Raw genomic sequence first — 18,104 nt, forward strand, 5'->3', positions numbered from 1 at the left:
CTAGTCAGTAGTTTTATGTGGACAAATATTTGTTGAATACAAAACATAGAATGGGGAACAATGATTATGGCCCCTCCTCTTTTGAATGACTAGGTTGGCAGATGGTTTAATTCTATTGCTGGGTTTTCCCAAAAGAACCAACAGTTTTCTGTTCTTCTTATATGCTTTTAATGTTATATAATTTTCTTGCCCCAGGAAAGTTTGTAATTCTAAAGATTTTGTGTTTTTATACTTATAAGCTCCAAAATATGTTTTTTATATTGCTACTAACATATAGAAATATTTTTTCTTAAATTGTCTGACAACCAGAAAATTACTTAATTTCTGTAATCACTTATCTATAGATTCTCTTGCTTGACTAATAAAATTATTTCCAAATAATGAGTATGTCTCCTTTTTTTTTTTTTTTTTGACAAGCCTCTTACATCTTATTTTTCCATAATCCTTTCATTGGATATTACCTCAAATCCAGGTTGTCTGGTGTAGTTAATAGTGTCACCCCTTTTTTTGAAATACAGTTAGTTAGTGAAAGTGGTTTCAGTCATGTCCGACTCTTTGTGACCCCATGGACTATACAGTCCATGGAATTCTCCAGGCCAGAATACTGGAGTGGGTAGCCTTTCCCTTCTTCAGGGATCTTCCCAACCCAGGGATAAGACCCAGGTCCCCTGCATTGCAGGGGTTTCTGTACCAGCTGAACCACAAGGGAAGCCCAAGAATACTGGAGTAGGTAGCCTATCCCTTCTCCAGCGGATCTTCCTGACCCAGGAATTGAACTGGGTCTCCTGCATTGCAGGCAGATTCTTTACCAACTGAGCTATAACCTGCCTTTTGAAGTATAGTTAACAAGTGTATTTTATTAAGTTTTGGGTGCACAATAACATAATTCAATATTATTGGATTATATTCAAGGTATTCAAGGTAAAGTAACTACAAAAAAATGAGTATATTTTCTTCTGCTGTACAATATGTCCTTGTTCCTTATTTACTTTATACATAGTAATTTTAATTTCTTAATCCCCTACCCTATCTTGATCCTCCCTCCTTCCCTGTCCTGAGTGACAACCACAGCTTTGTTCTCATCATATAAGAATCTTTTCTGTTTTGTTATATGCACTAATTTGTTTTATTTTTTAGATTCTATGCATGAGTGATAACATAAGAGTATATGTCTTTCTCTGAGTAATTTTATAAACCAGAATACACTCTAGGACCATCCATGTTGTTGCAAAGAGTAGATATTCATTCTCATCAAACTAGCATCTATTTGCACATACTTTGCAGTGGTCAATAAAACCAGATGAGGTTCTCTGGATTTTCTTTTGCCCTGAAAGTTTGGCTTCAATCCAGGAAGAGGGTTCTCTTTGGTGTCAGGTGGTGGAGGCAGTGGAATCTACATTCAGAGAAGTCATGTCGAGGCCTAAGTTATGAGATGCACAAACACCACATTTACCCGTGATTGCCAGCTCTTATGGGGTAGTTGAAGTGTAGAGCTTCTACTCTTCCAAGAAAGATGCCTGCTTCTTCCACGTCACCTCATTCGACTCCTCGTTCTTGTGCCTGTCTCTTTAAATGGCATAACTTGACTAAGGATTTGACTGGAACAAAACTGTTCACTGGAGAGGCTCCTTCGATAAGAAGGGGAAAAGATTTCTCAGTTTCAATGGGCAGTGTGTTTTGATTTGGTATAAAGAGTCTTCCACACAAAACTGAATAAAAAGCTGCTTCATTATTATAAGACACTAATGAAAGAAATCAAAGATGACATAAACAGATAGAGAGAGATTCCATGTTCCTGGGTAGGAAGAATCAATATCATGAAAATGACTATACTACCAAATGCAATCTACAGACTCAATGCAATCCCTATGAAATTACCAATGGCATTTTTCACAGAACTAGAACAAAAAATTTCACAGTTCATATGGAAACACAAAAGACCCCAAATAGCCAAAGCACTCTTGAGAAAGAATGGAGCTGGAGGTATCAACCTTCCTGACTTCAGATTATACTACAAAGTTACAGTCATCAAGACAGTATGGTACTGGCACAAAAACAGAAATATAAACCAATGGAACAAGATAGAAAGTCCAGAAATAAACCCATGCACCTATGCATACCTTATTCTTGACAAAGAAGCCAAGAATATACAATGGGGCAAATACAGCCTCTTCAATAAATGGTGCTGGGAAAATTGGAAAGTTACATGTAAAAAAAATGAAATTAGAACACTGCCTAACACCATACACATAAATAAACTCAAAATGGATTAAAGACCTAAATGTAAGACCAGAAACTATAAAACTCTTAGAGGAAAACATAGGCAGAACACTTGATGACATAAATCAAAGCAAGATCCTCTATGACCCACCTCCCAGAGTAACAGAAACAAAAACAAAAGTAAGCAAGTGGGACCTGATTAAACTTACAAGCTTTTGCACAGCAAAGGAAACTAAGCAAGGTGAAAAGACAGCCCTCAGAATGGGAGAAAATAATAGCAAATGAAACAACTGAAAAAGGATTAATTTCCTTTTAATTTCAATATAATTTCAAATATACAAGCAGCTCATACAACTCAATACCAGAAAAACAAACAACCCAATCAAAAAGTGGGAAAAAGACCTAAACAGACATTTCTCCAAAGAAGACATACAGATGGCTAACAAACACATGAAAAGATGCTCAACATCGCTCATTATTCAGTTCAGTTCAGTTCAGTCGCTCAATCGTGTCCGACTCTTTGCGACCCCATGAATCACAGCATGCCAGGCCTCCCTGTCCATCACCAACTCCCGGAGTTCACTCAGACTCACATCCATCGAGTCAGTGATGCCATCCAGCCATCTCATCCTCTGTTGTCCCCTTCTCCTCCTGCCCCCAATCCCTCCCAGCACCAGAGTCTTTTCCAATGAGTCAACTCTTCGCATCAGGTGGCCAAAGTACTGGAGTTTCAGCTTTAGCATCTTTCCTTCCAAAGAAATCCCAGGGTTGATCTGGGATTTCAGAATGGACTGGTTGGATCTCCTTGCAGTCCAGGGGACTCTCAAGAGTCTTCTCCAACACGACAGTTCAAAGGCATCAATCCTTCGGCTCTCAGCTTTCTTCACAGTCCAACTCTCACATCCATACATGACCACTGGAAAAACCATAGCCTTGACTAGATGGACCTTTGTTGGCAAAATAATGTCTCTGCTTTTCAATATGCTGTCTAGGTTGGTCATAACTTTCCTTGAAGGCAAAGGAAGAGCTCAAACATATAGCTGAGAGCCTTGTATATGAAGGTCTTCCCATACGCTGCCCTTGTAACACTCTCTTTCTGCAAGAAAAGAACCCAAACAGGCAAGGATATCAATTTTGTTCAAAATTGTAAGGCCATTGACAAACTTCTTGATAGAAATTAACACAAATACCATCCTTTCGCCAATTCCACCTGAAACCACTTGCTTCACTCTAATGAATCTTTATTCTGCCTTTTTTCAGGGTTCCTCTAGACCAAGACCAGAGAAGGCAATGGCACCCCACTCCAGTACTCTTGCTTGGAAAATCCCATGGACGGAGGAGCCTGGTAGGCTGCAGTCCATGGGGTCGCTAAGAGTCAGACACGACTGAGCGACTTCACTTTCACCTTTCACTTTCATGCATTGGAGAAGGAAATGGCAACCCACTCCGGTGTTCTTGCCTGGAGAATTCCAGGGATGGCTGAGCCTGGCGGGCTGCCGTCTATGGGGTCGCACAGAGTCGGACAAGACTGAAGTGACTTAGCAGCAGCAGCAGCAGCAGCTAGACCAAGACAGTCAATACTTTTTGCCTTCACCGGGAGAGGACCACAACATACCTGAACAGTCATGCCCCTAGAGTATACTGGAGTCCCCTTCTATTTTTCCCTGGTTCTTGATCATGACTTAAAAGATTTAAATTTCCCTTGTGATTCAGTTCTTAATATAATGTGTAAGTTAATCTTCTTTGTTCAAAGAACAAGGAATCCTAAACAAAGATTTCATTGGCTTGCTCCAACCTTATCAAAAAGGAGGCATACAATTTTAAATATGTTATAATTTTGCCAAAATATAGTCTATTATTTATAGTATGACATCACAAGGGGAAAACCTTCTGTCCTGATAGAAAAAAGACAATTGAAACACATCCTAAACACCTCACCAAAGACAGTTGAGAGTATGTGTTTTTATTAATAACTGGATATTACAGACAATGGGTCCAAGTTTTAATATATTGAAAAACATCTTTATAAATTGACAAAGTCCTATAAGAAACCCTTTCCTGGGGTACTCAAATGTGAAGGGGGATTTTGTAACCAGAAGAAGACTGTTTAATGGCCTCTTTCTCTAGTCATCTCTAAGTACTAAAAGTTCTTATGTCTACTCATGAATAAGCTATCTGACAAGTCTTTGAGGTTTTAACTTAACTTGATGAGAACTAACAGAAATCCATTGCTCCTAAAACCAGAAACAACTAAGATGTCTTTCATAGGCAGATGGAGAAAAATCTGTGATTATATATAATATATACATGTAATCCATATATATTATATACCTATATAGATATAACATATGTAATATTATTAACATTAAGAAAAAATGTAAATGAGTTGCAAAGCCAGGTAATAAATAATTTTAAATGCATATTGCTAAGTTACAGAAGCCAATCTGGAAAGACCACATACTGTGTGAATCCAATTAAATACATTCTGAAAAAAAGCTAAACTAAAGAGATAGTGAAAAATCAGTGGTTGTCAGGGCTTCAGAAGAAGCTAGATAAATAGGTGGAGTGCACATGATTTGTAGGGTGGGTATCTACTCTCTATGACGTTATATATAAAGGTTCATAAGGGAATTCTGCAAAATATTTAAGGAAACATAGTTCACAATCTATGGAAAAAGTTGAAGTGGGGAAAATACTTTGAAACACATTTTACAAGGTCAGCATTACCCTGATACCAAAACGAGACTGGTAGACACTAAAAAAGAGAAAATTATAGGTCAATATCACTGATAAACTATATATAAAAATCCTCCACACAATATTAGCAAACTGAATTCACCAATGCATAAAAAGGGTCTTACACCACAATCTAGTGAGATGTATTCCAGGGATTCAAGGATGAATTCATATTCAAAAATCAAGTGATGTGATACAACACATTAACAAAACAAAGGGTAAAAACTACATAGTCATCTCATATATGCATAAATAGCATTTGACAAAAGTCAACATCCATTCATGATTAAAAAAAAAAACCCTCAACAAAATGAACAAAGAGGGACTATGCATGCATGCTAAGTCGTTTCAGTTGTGTCCAACTCTTTGCGACCCCATGGACTATAGCCCACCAGGCTCTTCTGTCCAAGGGATTCTCCAGGCAGGAATATTGGAGTGGGTTACCATGTACTCCTCCAGGGGATCTTCCCAATCCAGGAATCAAACCCGAATCTCCTGTGATTCCTATATTGCTGGCTTATTCTTTACTGCTGAGCCACCAAGGAAGCTCTAAGGGACAATGCTGCTGCTGCTAAGTCACTTCAGTCATGTCCCACTCTGTGCTACCCCAGAGACGGCAGCCCACCAGGCTCCTCTGTCCCTGGGATTCTCCAGGCAAGAACACTGGAGTGGGTTGCCATTTCCTTCTCCAATGCATGAGAGTGAAAAGTGAAAGTGAAGTAGCTCAGTCATTTCCGACTCTTCGAGACCCCATGGACTGCAGCCCACCAGGCTCCTCTGTCCATGGGATTTTCCAGACAAGCGTACTGGAGTGGGATGCCATTGCCTTCTCCCTAAGGAACAATACCTCACTATAATAAAGACCATGGAGAAGGCAATGGCACCCCACTCCAGTACTCTTGCCTGGAAAATCCCATGGATGGAGGAGCCTAGTAGGCTGCAGTCCATGGGGTCGCTAAGAGTCGGACACGACTGAGCAACTTCACTTTCACTTTTCACTTTCATGCATTGGAGAAGGAAATGGCAACCCACTCCAGTGTCCTTGCCTGGAGAATCCCAGGGACGGGGGAGCCTGGTGAGCTGCCGTCTATGGGGTCACACAGAGTCGGACACGACTGAAGTGACTTAGCAGCAGCAGCATAATAAAGACCATACAAGACTAAGCCACAGCTTACATCATAATCATTGGCCAAAAAAGCTTAAAACTTTTCCTCCAAGATCAGAAACAAGACGAGGATGCCCACTGCCACCATTCCTATTTAACGTAGTATGGGAAGTCCAGCAACAGCAATCAGACAAGAAAAAGAAAAGATATCCAAATTGAAAGGGAAAAAGTGAAGTTGTCATTATTTACAGATTACATGATACTATATTAAAAAAACCCTAAAGACATCAAAAAACTTTTAATAAATGAATTCAGTAAAGTTTCAGGATATAAGATTAATATTTAGAAGTTGCCTTTCTATACACTGACAATAAACTATCAGGATTATAAATTATGAAAACAATCCCATTTAAAATTCCATCAAAAAATAAATAAAACACCTAGGAATAATTTTAGCCAAAGAGGTGAAAGACCTATACTCTGAAAATTATAACACAATGATGAAGGCAATTGAAGTCAATATAAATAAATTGAAAGCTATCATATGTTCATGGATTGGAAGAATTAATATTGTTAAAATGTCCCAACAACTCAAAACAACCTACAAGCTTATTGCAATTCTATCAGTATACACAATTTTTCACATAACTAGAAAAATAATTTAGTACTTATATGAAATCACACACACACAAAAACTGGAGGTATCATGCTCCCTGACTTCAGACTACACTACAAAGCTAGAGTTATCAAAACAGTATGGCACTGGCAGAAAAACAGATAAGTTGACCAATGGAGCAGAATAGAAGGCTGAGAAATAAACTTTTGCACACATGGTCAATTAACCTACAGTGAAGGAAGCAAGAACATATAATGAGGTCAACAAAAGCTATTGGGATAATTGGAAATTTACACATAAAAGAACAAAATTAGAACAGTGTCACACACACACAACATTTTTACATACTCCCTTCCAAATTTTGAACCAGTTCATTCTTCCATGTCCAGTTCTAACTGTTGCTTCTTGACCTACACACAGGTTTCTCAGGAGACAAATAAGGTGGTCTGGTATTCCCATCTCTAAGAATTTTCCACCGTTTGTTGTGAGCCACACAGTCAAAGGCATTAGTATAGTCAATGAAGCAGAAGTAGATATTTTTGTCGAATTCTCTTGCTTTTTCTCTGATCCAACGGATGTTGGCAATTTGATCTCTGGTTCCTCTGCCTTTTCTAAATCCAGCTTGAACATCTGGAAGTTCTTGGTTCATGTACTGTTGAAGCCTAGCTTGGAGAATTTTGAGCATTACTTTACTAGCATGTGAGATGAGTGCAATTGTGCGGTAGTTTGAGCATTCTTTGGCATTGCCTTTCTTTGGGATTGGAATGAAAACTGACCTTTTCCAGACCTGTGACCACTGCTGAGTTTTCCAAATTTGCTGGTATATCAAGTGCAGCACTTTGTTACAGTATCAAATCAGTATGGTACTGGAATAATAAAGATAGATAATTGATTAGAATACATAGTCCAAAAACAAACTCTTGTATATATTGTACAATGAAATTCAGCAAGTCTACCCAATGGGGAAAGGATAATCTTTTCAAACAATTTTGTTGGGCAGAGGGGTTTTGAGATAGGTAAAGGGGATTAAGCAGTACAAACATCTCCAGTTATAAAATAAACAAGCCATGGGGATACAATATACACCATAAAGAATATGATCAATAATATTGTAATAATGTTGTATAGAAACAGATGATTGCCAGACTTATCACAGTGATTATTTCATTAAGTATGCAAATTTCATATCACTATTTAGTGAATCTGAAATAAACACAATATTGTCCTTCAATTATATTTCAATAAAAAATTTTTGTTATTGGAAAAAATTGGATATCCACATGCAAAATAATAAGTGAAACTGAACCCTTATCTTACACCTTATGTAAAAATTAACCCAAAATGAGGTCAAATATCTAAACATAAGACTTAAAACTATAAAGCTCTTACATGAAAGCAAAAGGGGAAAGCTTCATTATATTGAAGTGAAAGTGATAGTTGCTCAGTTGTGTCCAACTCTTTGCAATCCTATGGACTGAAGCCTGCCAGGCTCCTCTGTCCATGGCATTTTGCAGGCAAGGATAGTGGAGTGGGTGGCCATTTTCTTCTCCAGGGTATCTTCCCAACCCTGGAGATTGAACCTGGGTCTCCTGCATTGCAGACAATTCCTTACCATCTGAGCCACTAGGGAAACCCTCATTATAATGAGCTTGGCATTTGTTTCTTCAATATGACACCAAAAGACAGAAAACAAAAGTAAAATAGATAAATTGGACTACATGAAAAAAATTTTTAAATGATACAATTAATAGACTGAAAAACAACCTATAGAATAGGAAAATATTTGTATATCTTCTATGTGGTTAATATCTAGAATACATTAAGAACTACAACTCAACAGGAAAAAAATACCTGACATTTAAATGGGCAAAAGTCTTGATAGTCATTTCTCCAAGGAAAATATACAAATATTTGTAAACATACAGGAAGCATATGAAAAAGGTGTTCAACATCACTGCTGCTGCTGCTGCTAAGTTGCTTCAGTCGTGTCCGACTCTGTGCAATCCCATACACGGCAGCCCACCAGGCTCCCCCATCACTGGGATTCTCTAGGCAAGAACACTGGAGTGGGTTGCCATTTCCTTCTCCAACACATGAAAGTGAAAAGTGAAAGTAAAGTCGCTCAGTCATGTCTGACTCTTAGTGACCCCATGGACTGCAGCCTACCAGGCTCCTCCGTCCATGGGATTTTCCAGGCAAGAGTACTGGAGTGGGGTGCCATTAGCAAAATACAGACTACCATGAGATGTCACCTTAGAAGGTTTGTTATTTTTAAAAAAAAAAGAAGAAGAAAAGAAAAAAACCAAGTGTTTGGCAAGCATGTGGAAAATTTAAGATTATTGTACATTGTTGGTCAGTATGAAAATGGTGCAGCCATTATAGGAAATAGTTTGTCAATTCTTCAACAAATTAAAAATAGAACTACTGTATAATCCAGGAATTCCACTTCTGACTATATACCCAAAAGAATAAAAAACAGGACCTCAAAGAGATATTTATACACTCCTGTTGGTAGCAACATTATTCACAAAAAACAAAGGTGGAAGCAGCCCAAATGTCCATAGAAGGATGAATTGACTTTAAAAAAATGTAGATGCATACAATAGATCATTCATCCTTAAAAAGGAAGGAAATTCTGACACATACCATAACATGGATGAATATTGAGGACATTATGCTAAGTGAAATAAACCAGTTACAAAAAATAAATACTGTATAATTTTACTTATATGAAGTATCCAGAGTAGTCAAATTCACAGAAACAAAAGTAGAATGGTGGTTTCCAGGGGCTGGAGAGAGGAGGCAATGGGGAATTGTTCTAAAAGTACAGACTGTTCATTTTGCAACATAAAAAATTTGTGGAGACTGGTTACATAACAAGGTAAATATACTTAGGACTACTAAACTGTACACTTAAAATGGGTAGGGTGGTAAATTTTAAGTTATGTGCCTTTTATCTAAACGTAAGACCAGAAACCATAAAACTCCTAGAGGAAAACATAGGCAAAACACTCTCTGACATAAATCACAGTAGGATCCTCTATGACCCACCTCCCAGAGTAATGGAAAGAAAAGCAAAAATAAACAAATGGGACCTAATTAAACTTAAAAGCTTTTGCACAATGAAGGAAACCATAAGCAAGGTGAAAAGGCAGCCTTCAGAACGGGAGAAAATAATAGCAAACAAAGAAGCTGACAAATAATTAATCTCAAAAATATACAAGCAACTCCTGAAGCTCAATTCCAGAAAAATAAGCGACCCAATCAAAAAATGAGCCAAAGAACTAAACAGATATTTCTCCAAAGAAGATATACAGATGGCTAACACACACATGAAAAGATGTTCAACATCATTCATTATCATAGAAATGCAAATCAAAATCACAATGAGGTACCATCTCACGCTGGTCAGAATGGCTGCTATCCAAAAGTCCACAAACAATAAATGCTGGAAAGGGTGTAGAGAAAAGGGAACCTTCTTACACTGTTGGTGGGAATGCAAACTAGTACAGCCACTATGGAGAACAGTAGGGAGATTCCTTAAAAAACTGGAAATAGAACTGCCATATGACCCAGCAATCCCACTGATGGGCATACACACTGAGGAAACCAGAATTGAAAGAGACACGTGTACCCCAATGTTCATTGCAGCACTGTCTATAATAGCCAGGACATGGAAGCAACCTAGATGTCCATCAACAGACGAATGGATAAGAAAGGTGTGGTACATATACACAATGGAATATTACTCAGCCATTAAAAAGAGTACATTTGAATCAGTTCTAATAAGGTGGATGAAACTGGAGCCTATTATACAGAGTGAAGTAAGCCAGAAAGAAAAACAGCAATATAGTATACTAATGCATATATATGGAACTTAGAAGATGGTAACGATGACCCTATATGCAAGATATTCTATCAGTACTCTATACAGCCTTCTACCTGAGGTAAAATCAGTCCAGACAGCGGAAGTTATTGTATTTACTATAGCTTGTCAACCAATCAGACCAGAAATTAAGTATATAGTAGGTATGCTTTTGGTGTAGTATGTGACTATGGGCTGCTTTGGAAACAGATGTAAAGAACAGTCTTTTGGACTCTGTGGGAGAAGGCAAGGGTGGGATGGTTTGAGAGAAAAGCATTGAAATATGTATATTACCATATGTGAAACAGATCACCAGTCCAGGTTCAATGCATGAGACATGGTGCTCAGGGCTGGTGCACTGGGATGACCCAGAGGGATGGGATGGGGAGGGAGGTGGGAGGGGGGTTCAGGATGGGGAACACAGGTACACCCATGGCTTATTCATGTCAATGTATGACAAAACCCACTACAATATTGTAAAGTAATTAGCCTCCAATTAAAATAAATTAATTAAAAAAAAAGAATTTGGGACTTTAAAAAAAGTTATGTGTCTTTTGTGTTGTGTTTATGTTATGTATATTACCACAATTTTATTTAAAACACATCTGAGGTTATTTCCAAGTCATATGTAATCTGTCAAAAACATGGTCCTGTAAAAACTATAAAAATGGAAAATTGGAGATAAGATTCTTAAATTCATGGGCTTTCCAGTTACCAGTCCACAGGAGGATAAGTAATGTGTCCCCAAGGAAGTGGAAAGTATGGCTTCAAAAGTTCCAGCAGGAGTACAACTGGCCAAGGGACACTTTCTTAAAGTGTTGCTAATGTTTATTTAAGGATACCATTGGTTAACCTCTCTATGAGGTTAAGCCTGGTAAGTATAGTTTTTGAGTAAGAGACAATGCCTTACAGAACTCTTTTATGATAGTTACTGTAAAATACATGCCTTGGTCACTGGTATGTTCCAAGTTGGAAACACAGTATCAAGTAGCTTTTTAGCAACTGAAAAGACTGTAGATGTTCAACCTGGAAATGACTTACCCGATCCTACAGTAATCAAAACAGTATGGTACTTGCATAAAAACAAGCATATAGACAAAAGGAAGAGAATAGATAATTCAGCAATAAACCCACACATTTATAGTCAACTGATCTTCAACAAGGGTGCAAAGAATACCCGATAGTCTTTTGCCTCATTGATAAAGTTTTATTCCTAAGTATTTTATTCTTTTTGATGTTATTGTAATGAGTTGGGTTTTTTAACAATATTTCCCCACTAATGCTGATTTAATATAGTAACCCATTTGTCTATATCATTATGAGTAGTTTCTTTATAAAATTAGTTATACATATTTGAAATCACTTTGTTCCATCTCTCTTGAGAGCACCACAGATTATTCCAATGAAAGGTACCTGATTTTTTTTTCATTTTTCCTTTTTAGAGACCAATAGTTAATATGATAGGCTGCTTTGAATTCCTCCAGAGATTTCATAGAAACTTAATTTTGGGTAAGGTACTTGCTTGGCATATTGATCTGCTAGAGTATCTCCCTTAGCTGCCATACTGCTTCTCTCTAGATGGGGTTCAGCCTTTCCTGTAGCTACCTCAAGGAAGTGGAACTTCATCTAAAAGGTCCTTAACTTGTCCACTTTTGAGAGGATACTGGCAGAGGCAAGAAACTCCCTTTGTTTCCAAAGCAGCCCATAGTCACTTACTACACCAAAAGCATACCTGCTATATACTTAATTTCTGGTCTGATTGGCTGACAAGCTATAGTAAGTACAATAACTTCTGCTGTCTGGACTGATTTTACCTCAGGTAGAAGGCTGTATAGAGTACTGATAGAATATCTTGCTTGATAACCTCCAGTTTCAGTTTTCAGGTATGATCCATCAACAGTATTAGGTCAGTATCTCAGGAGGTTGTTGTTGTTCAGTCATTCAGTCGTGTCCTACTCTTTGTGACTCCATGGACTACACAGCATGCCAAGCTTCCCTGTCCTTCACCATCTCCCAGACCTTGCTCAAATTATGTCCATTGAATCGGTGATGCCATCCAACTATCTCACCTCCTGTAATCCCCTTCTCCTCCTGTCTTCAATCTTTCCCAGCATCAGGGTCTTTTTCCGTGAATTGGCTCTTCACATCAGGTGGCCAAAGTATTGGAGCTTCAGCTTCATTATCAGTCCTTCCAATGAATATTCAGGACTGATTTCCTTTAGGATTGACTGGTTTTATCTCTTTGCAGTCCAAGGGACTCCCAAGAGTCTTCTCCAACGCCATAGCTCAAAAGCATCAGTTCTTGGGTGCTCAAACTTCTTTATGGTCCAACTCTCACATCCACACATGACTACTGAAAAAACCATAGCTTTGACTAGAGGAACCTTTGTTGGTAAAGTAATGTCTCTGCTTTTTAATATGCTGTCTAGGTTGGTCATAGCTTTTCTTCCAAGGAGCAAGCATCTTTTAATTTCATGCCTTCAGTCCCCATCTGCAGTGATTTTGCAGCCCAAGAAAATAAAGTTTGTCATTGTTTCCATTGTTGCCCCATCTATTTGCCATGAAGTGATGGGACCAGATGTCATGATCTTCGCTTTTTGAATGTTGAATTTTTAAGCCAGTTTTTTCACTCTTCTCTTTCACCTTCATCAAGAGGCTCTTTAGTCTCAGGAGGAGTCTCTAATAAATCTGAGTGAGGTACAGAGATTTTCCTAACTAAAGTAAGACAACCATGAGGTTCCCCCTTCTTTTGATAGTGCAGGGAGAGTGGCTGGATTAAGAGTGTTGCAGTAAAGAACAGTAATGGGACAGGGTGAGAGTGATAGTATCTCAAAAGATATTAATTGGCTGGTTGAAAGTGTCTGCTTTGTCATTAGTAATGTCTGTACTGAGTGAGGAGCCATGAAATCAAAAGAGGAGGCTAGAACTTATTCACCCTGGAGAAGGAAGTGGCAACCCACTCCAGTATTCTTGCCTGGAGAATCCCATGGACGGAGGAGTCTGGTGGTCTAGAGTCCATGGGGTCGCAAAGAGAGAACTTATTCAGCAGAAATATCAACAAATTTGTGTTTGTTTTGGGGTTTTTTATTTTAATTGGAAGATAATTACTTTACAATATTGTGATGGCTTTTGCCATACATTAACATGAGTCAGCCATAGGCACACATATGTTCCCTCCCTCCTGAAACCCCCTCTTACCTCCCTCCCCACCCCATCCCTCCAGATTGTTGCAGAGCACTGGTTTTGGGTGGTAATAGCTATTACTCTATGACAAGTGGGATAAACCTTTCCAACAGGGTCAAGAGTGAGAATATAGTTAGTGACTTTAAGGTTGATTGTTTTCAGAGGTTCAGTTCAGTTCAGTTCAGTTCAGTCGCTCAGTCGTGTCCAACTCTTTGCGACCCCATGAATTGCAGCACACCCGGCCTTCCTGTCCATCACCAATTCCCAGAGTTCACTCAAACTCACGTCCATCAAGTCAGTGATGCTATCCAGCCATCTCATCCTCTGTCGTCCCCTTTTCCTCTTGCCCCCAATCCCTCCCAGCATCAGAGTCTTTTCCAATGAGTCAACTCTTCACATGAGGTGGCCAAGGTACTGGAGTTTCAGCTTTAGCATCATTCCTTCCAAAGAAATCCCAGGGCTGATCTTTAGAATGGACTGGTTGGATCTCCTTGCAGTCCAAGGGACTCTCAAGAGTCTTCTCCAACACCACAGTTCAAAAGCATCAATTCTTCAGCGCTCAGCTTTCTTCACAGTCCAACTCTCACATCCACACATGACCACTGGGAAAACCATAGGTCCTTGACTAGACGGACCTTTGTTGGCAAAGTAATGTCTCTGCTTTTGAATATGCTATCTAGGTTGGTCATAACTTTCCTTCCAAGGAGTAAGCGTCTTCTAATTTCATGGCTGCAATCACCATCTGCAGTGATTTTGGAGCCCAAAAAATAAAGTCTGACACTGTTTCCACTGTTTCCTCATCTATTTCCCATGAAGTGATGGGACCAGATGCCATGATCTTCGTTTTCTGAATGTTGAGCTTTAAGCCAACTTTTTCACTCACCTCTTTCACTTTCATCAAAAGGCTTTTTAGTTCCTCTTCACTTTCTTTTTTTTTTTTTTTTAAGGCTTAAAATGTATTTTAATAAGTTCATGTTGCATTATTCATTTCTCAGAAAAACTTCAAAGGTATTAGGGACAAATCAAACATGGTACACCAATAAAAAATGCACAGCATAACTACCTAAGATAGGCAAAGCTAAGAGCTACCGTCTGACACTCAGCATACAGCAACCCTGTTCTCAAGATTGTACTAGGCCTATCAAGAAAGCTGTGAATGGCAACATCACAGACACAACAGGGCCATTTCTGGGTTGTCTTTACCCAAGAAAAAGATGGAGGCAAGTTTAACACAAGATTTTTTAAAGATACACTAAATGAAAATCTCTAAGAGAAAATGTCTTCCTTGGGACATGAAAGGGTAATATATGGGACATAACAGAACCGTATGTATGTTGTCTGTGACCTCTGTGGACATGTGCCTGAATTCCCACCTGGGAGTGATTGGAACAGTGGGGCCAAGGTCATTGGGGGATGTTTGGTTTTTGTGGTATATGTGGCAGGATCTCTGGGGTGAGACAGAGCACTAAGTCGTGTCCGACTCTTGCGACCCCATGGACTGTAGCCTGCCAGGTTCCTCTGTCTATGGGATTCTCCAGGCAAGAATATTGGAGTGGGTTGCCATTTCCTTCTCCAGGGGATCTTCCCAACCCAGAAATCGAACCCAGGTCTCCAGCACTGCAGGGAGATTCTTTACCGACTGGGGTGGCGGGGGGGGTGTAAGAACAAGAAAGCAAATAGAACAGGGTGGACAAAGAGTGGAATAATTACGATTAATGGGGGCTCTAACTGGATCCATTTTGCCATGGCTCCCTGGCCCTCGCAGGCTCTCAACAATCACATGAGATTTTAGGAATGCACCACACAGAATTGATTAGCGAAAGGATATACCACATAGAACTGATTTGTTAAATATCACCCCTCCCTTACCCTCTGCCTCCAACATACTCCCTAGAGTACTACAGGCAGGGAAGACCTAAACTATTGGGAGGAATCCCAAACACTTTTCCAGAGTAGAATTCAGCTAAGTCCAAAAAGGGTCCTTCTTTTAAGGGTTTTGGGAAACTAGACACTGCAATTTTATTAGTATCGGCAACGTTTGTTTGGAGCAAATTCAGCTCCAGGAGCTGCACAGTTGAATGCAGGAGGGGTTCCACCAATTGCCCCAATTCCTTCCATTGTAGCAGCTTGGTCAAAGCGTTCAGTTGTTGGTGGGGTCAATCCCAAGGTTCCATCTGGCATCATAGTGGCTGGTCCTGGAGGAGCTGGGGTACCAGCTGGCACAGGAGCAGGGGACATGGCACCTCTGTTGTTTATGCCCATAGCACCTCCCATAGCCATCTGACCCATCCATATCTCTTGCTCTCTCGAATCAGGGAAGGTTCCCTTGAATCCTTCCTGCTGTCGTCGCATCATTTCTTCTTATTGCCGCCGCATCTCTTCCTCACGGCGCCTGCGCTCCTCCTCCTGCCTGAGCTCCAGCTGCTTTCGTTTTTGCACTTCTTGATTGTGCAGTTCTTCCATCCTCCGAAGTTCTTCTTGACGCCTCATCAAATCCTGCCTCATTAGCATGACCTGGTGCTCATGGCAAGCAGCCTCCATCTCCATCTCCAGCTTCTCACGAGCTTCCTTGATGTTTCGGTCCACTTGGTCCTGCTGCTGCTTTTCCATCTCAATAAGTGCCTTCCAGCACATGGCATACTCATACTCAAAGGAGCCAGGCTGTGCAAATCTGGGTGGCTGCTCTCGCTCTTTGTGAAATAGCTGATTCTTTATAACCAGCTTCTCTGGGAGTCCCTCCTCATCATCTAACTGGTCCATGGGCTCCACAGTCACGGGTCGAGGAAATGTGGTTAGCAGGAAGGAGCCTTCACTGCATCTGTCCAGAGCTTTCCGAGCAGCTGGCTTCCCTGAGAATTCAACAATGCCTTTTCCTGAGGGCCTGCCTCGATCATCCACAATGACTACAGCCCTCTCCACCTGGCCGAACACAGAAAAGGCCTCCTCCAGCAGTTCATTGGACACATACTGAGGAAGGTTTCGGACTGTAAGGGATGCACTATGGCAGGCAAAGCGCACACGCAGCTGCTTTCCACGGAGTGGCATGTTGTCCAGTTCTACTTTGGCAATCTCCGCTAGGGTTCGTGTTTCCAAGCGGATAAAGCCAAAGCCCTTGTCCTTATGAATGAAGACTTCGCCTGCCTTCCCATATTTCTCAAACAGTTTCCTCATTTCCTCCTCAGTGATGTCAGGAGGAAGATTGCCCACAAAGAGCCGGCTACGCTGGGTGAAGGTCTTCTCTCCTGGTTTCCTAAAATTCTTCAGGTCAATAGTCAAGCCTTCATTCTGGCTGCTGGCTTGCTGCCCATTTGCAGGCATTGGTGGAGGTGGTGGCTGCTGCTGTTGCTGGTGGTGGTGCTGCTGATGGTGATGTTGATGATGCTTCCTTGGAGTGTGGTTTTGTTTCTCCAAGTTAAAAGTTTTATTGCTCTGCATCTTTGTACCTCTCCACCGACTGTTTTCTGCTCAGAGTAACAGCGAAGCTACACGGCCTTTTTCCCTCTTTACTTTCTGCCATAAGGGTGGTGTCATCTGCATATCTGAGGTGATGGATATTTCTCCTGACAATCTTGATTCCAGCTTGTGCTTCTTCCAGCCCAACGTTTCTCATGATGTACTCTGCATATAAGTTAAATAAGCAGGGTGACAGTATACAGCCTTGCTGTACTCCTTTTCCTATTTGGAACCAGTCTGTTGTTCCATGTCCAGTTCTAACTGTTGCTTCCTGACCTGCATATAGGTTTCTCAAGAGGCAAGTCAGGTGGTCTGTCAGGTGGTCTTCCCATCTCTTTCAGAGGTTAGGGAAGCAGTTAAACACTAAGCTAACCACTTTAGTGATGTATGCAACTTGTCTCCAACAGACTTCTAACAAAATCTTCATTTTTTACATCAAGCGGGTTCTTCTTTCCTTTAGATCTTGAGGATATCAAACTTTTAAAAAATGTATATTCTTTTTTGAAGTTAACTTCTCAAATGGTTTTTCTTCCTTACCTTCTAAAAGTAATATATTTTTAGGACAATTTTATGTTACTGAAAATTGAGCAAATGGCACACAGTTCCCTATACCCCACCTCTCCCAAACACAGTTTCCCTATTACTATATCCTGGGGCAAGTCAATGAAAATCTTTGAACAGGTTTCGTTGTTCTTTGAACAAAGTAGATTATCTATACAGTGTATAGGACTAAATCACAAGGGAAAGTTAGATCTTTTAAATCATGAATGAGACCAGGGAAAAATAGGAGTGGGCTCCAGTGTACTCCAGGGGCATGACTGTCCAGGTATGTTATTATCCTCTCCAAGCGAAAGCAAAATCATATTGACTGTCTTGGTCTAGAGGCACATTGGAAAAAAGGCAAAGCAAAGACTCAATAGAATTGA

At 40.0% G+C, this 18,104-nt stretch overlaps 1 pseudogene; it reads right to left on the bottom strand.

Moving 5' to 3' along the window:
• Nucleotides 1-14,680: 14,680 nt before the first annotated feature.
• Nucleotides 14,681-17,237, bottom strand: LOC133249668 (non-POU domain-containing octamer-binding protein-like; annotated as a pseudogene).
• Nucleotides 17,238-18,104: the final 867 nt, after the last annotated feature.

Source organism: Bos javanicus, chromosome 1 (assembly GCF_032452875.1).
Source record: "Bos javanicus breed banteng chromosome 1, ARS-OSU_banteng_1.0, whole genome shotgun sequence".
NCBI lineage: Eukaryota > Metazoa > Chordata > Mammalia > Artiodactyla > Bovidae > Bos > Bos javanicus.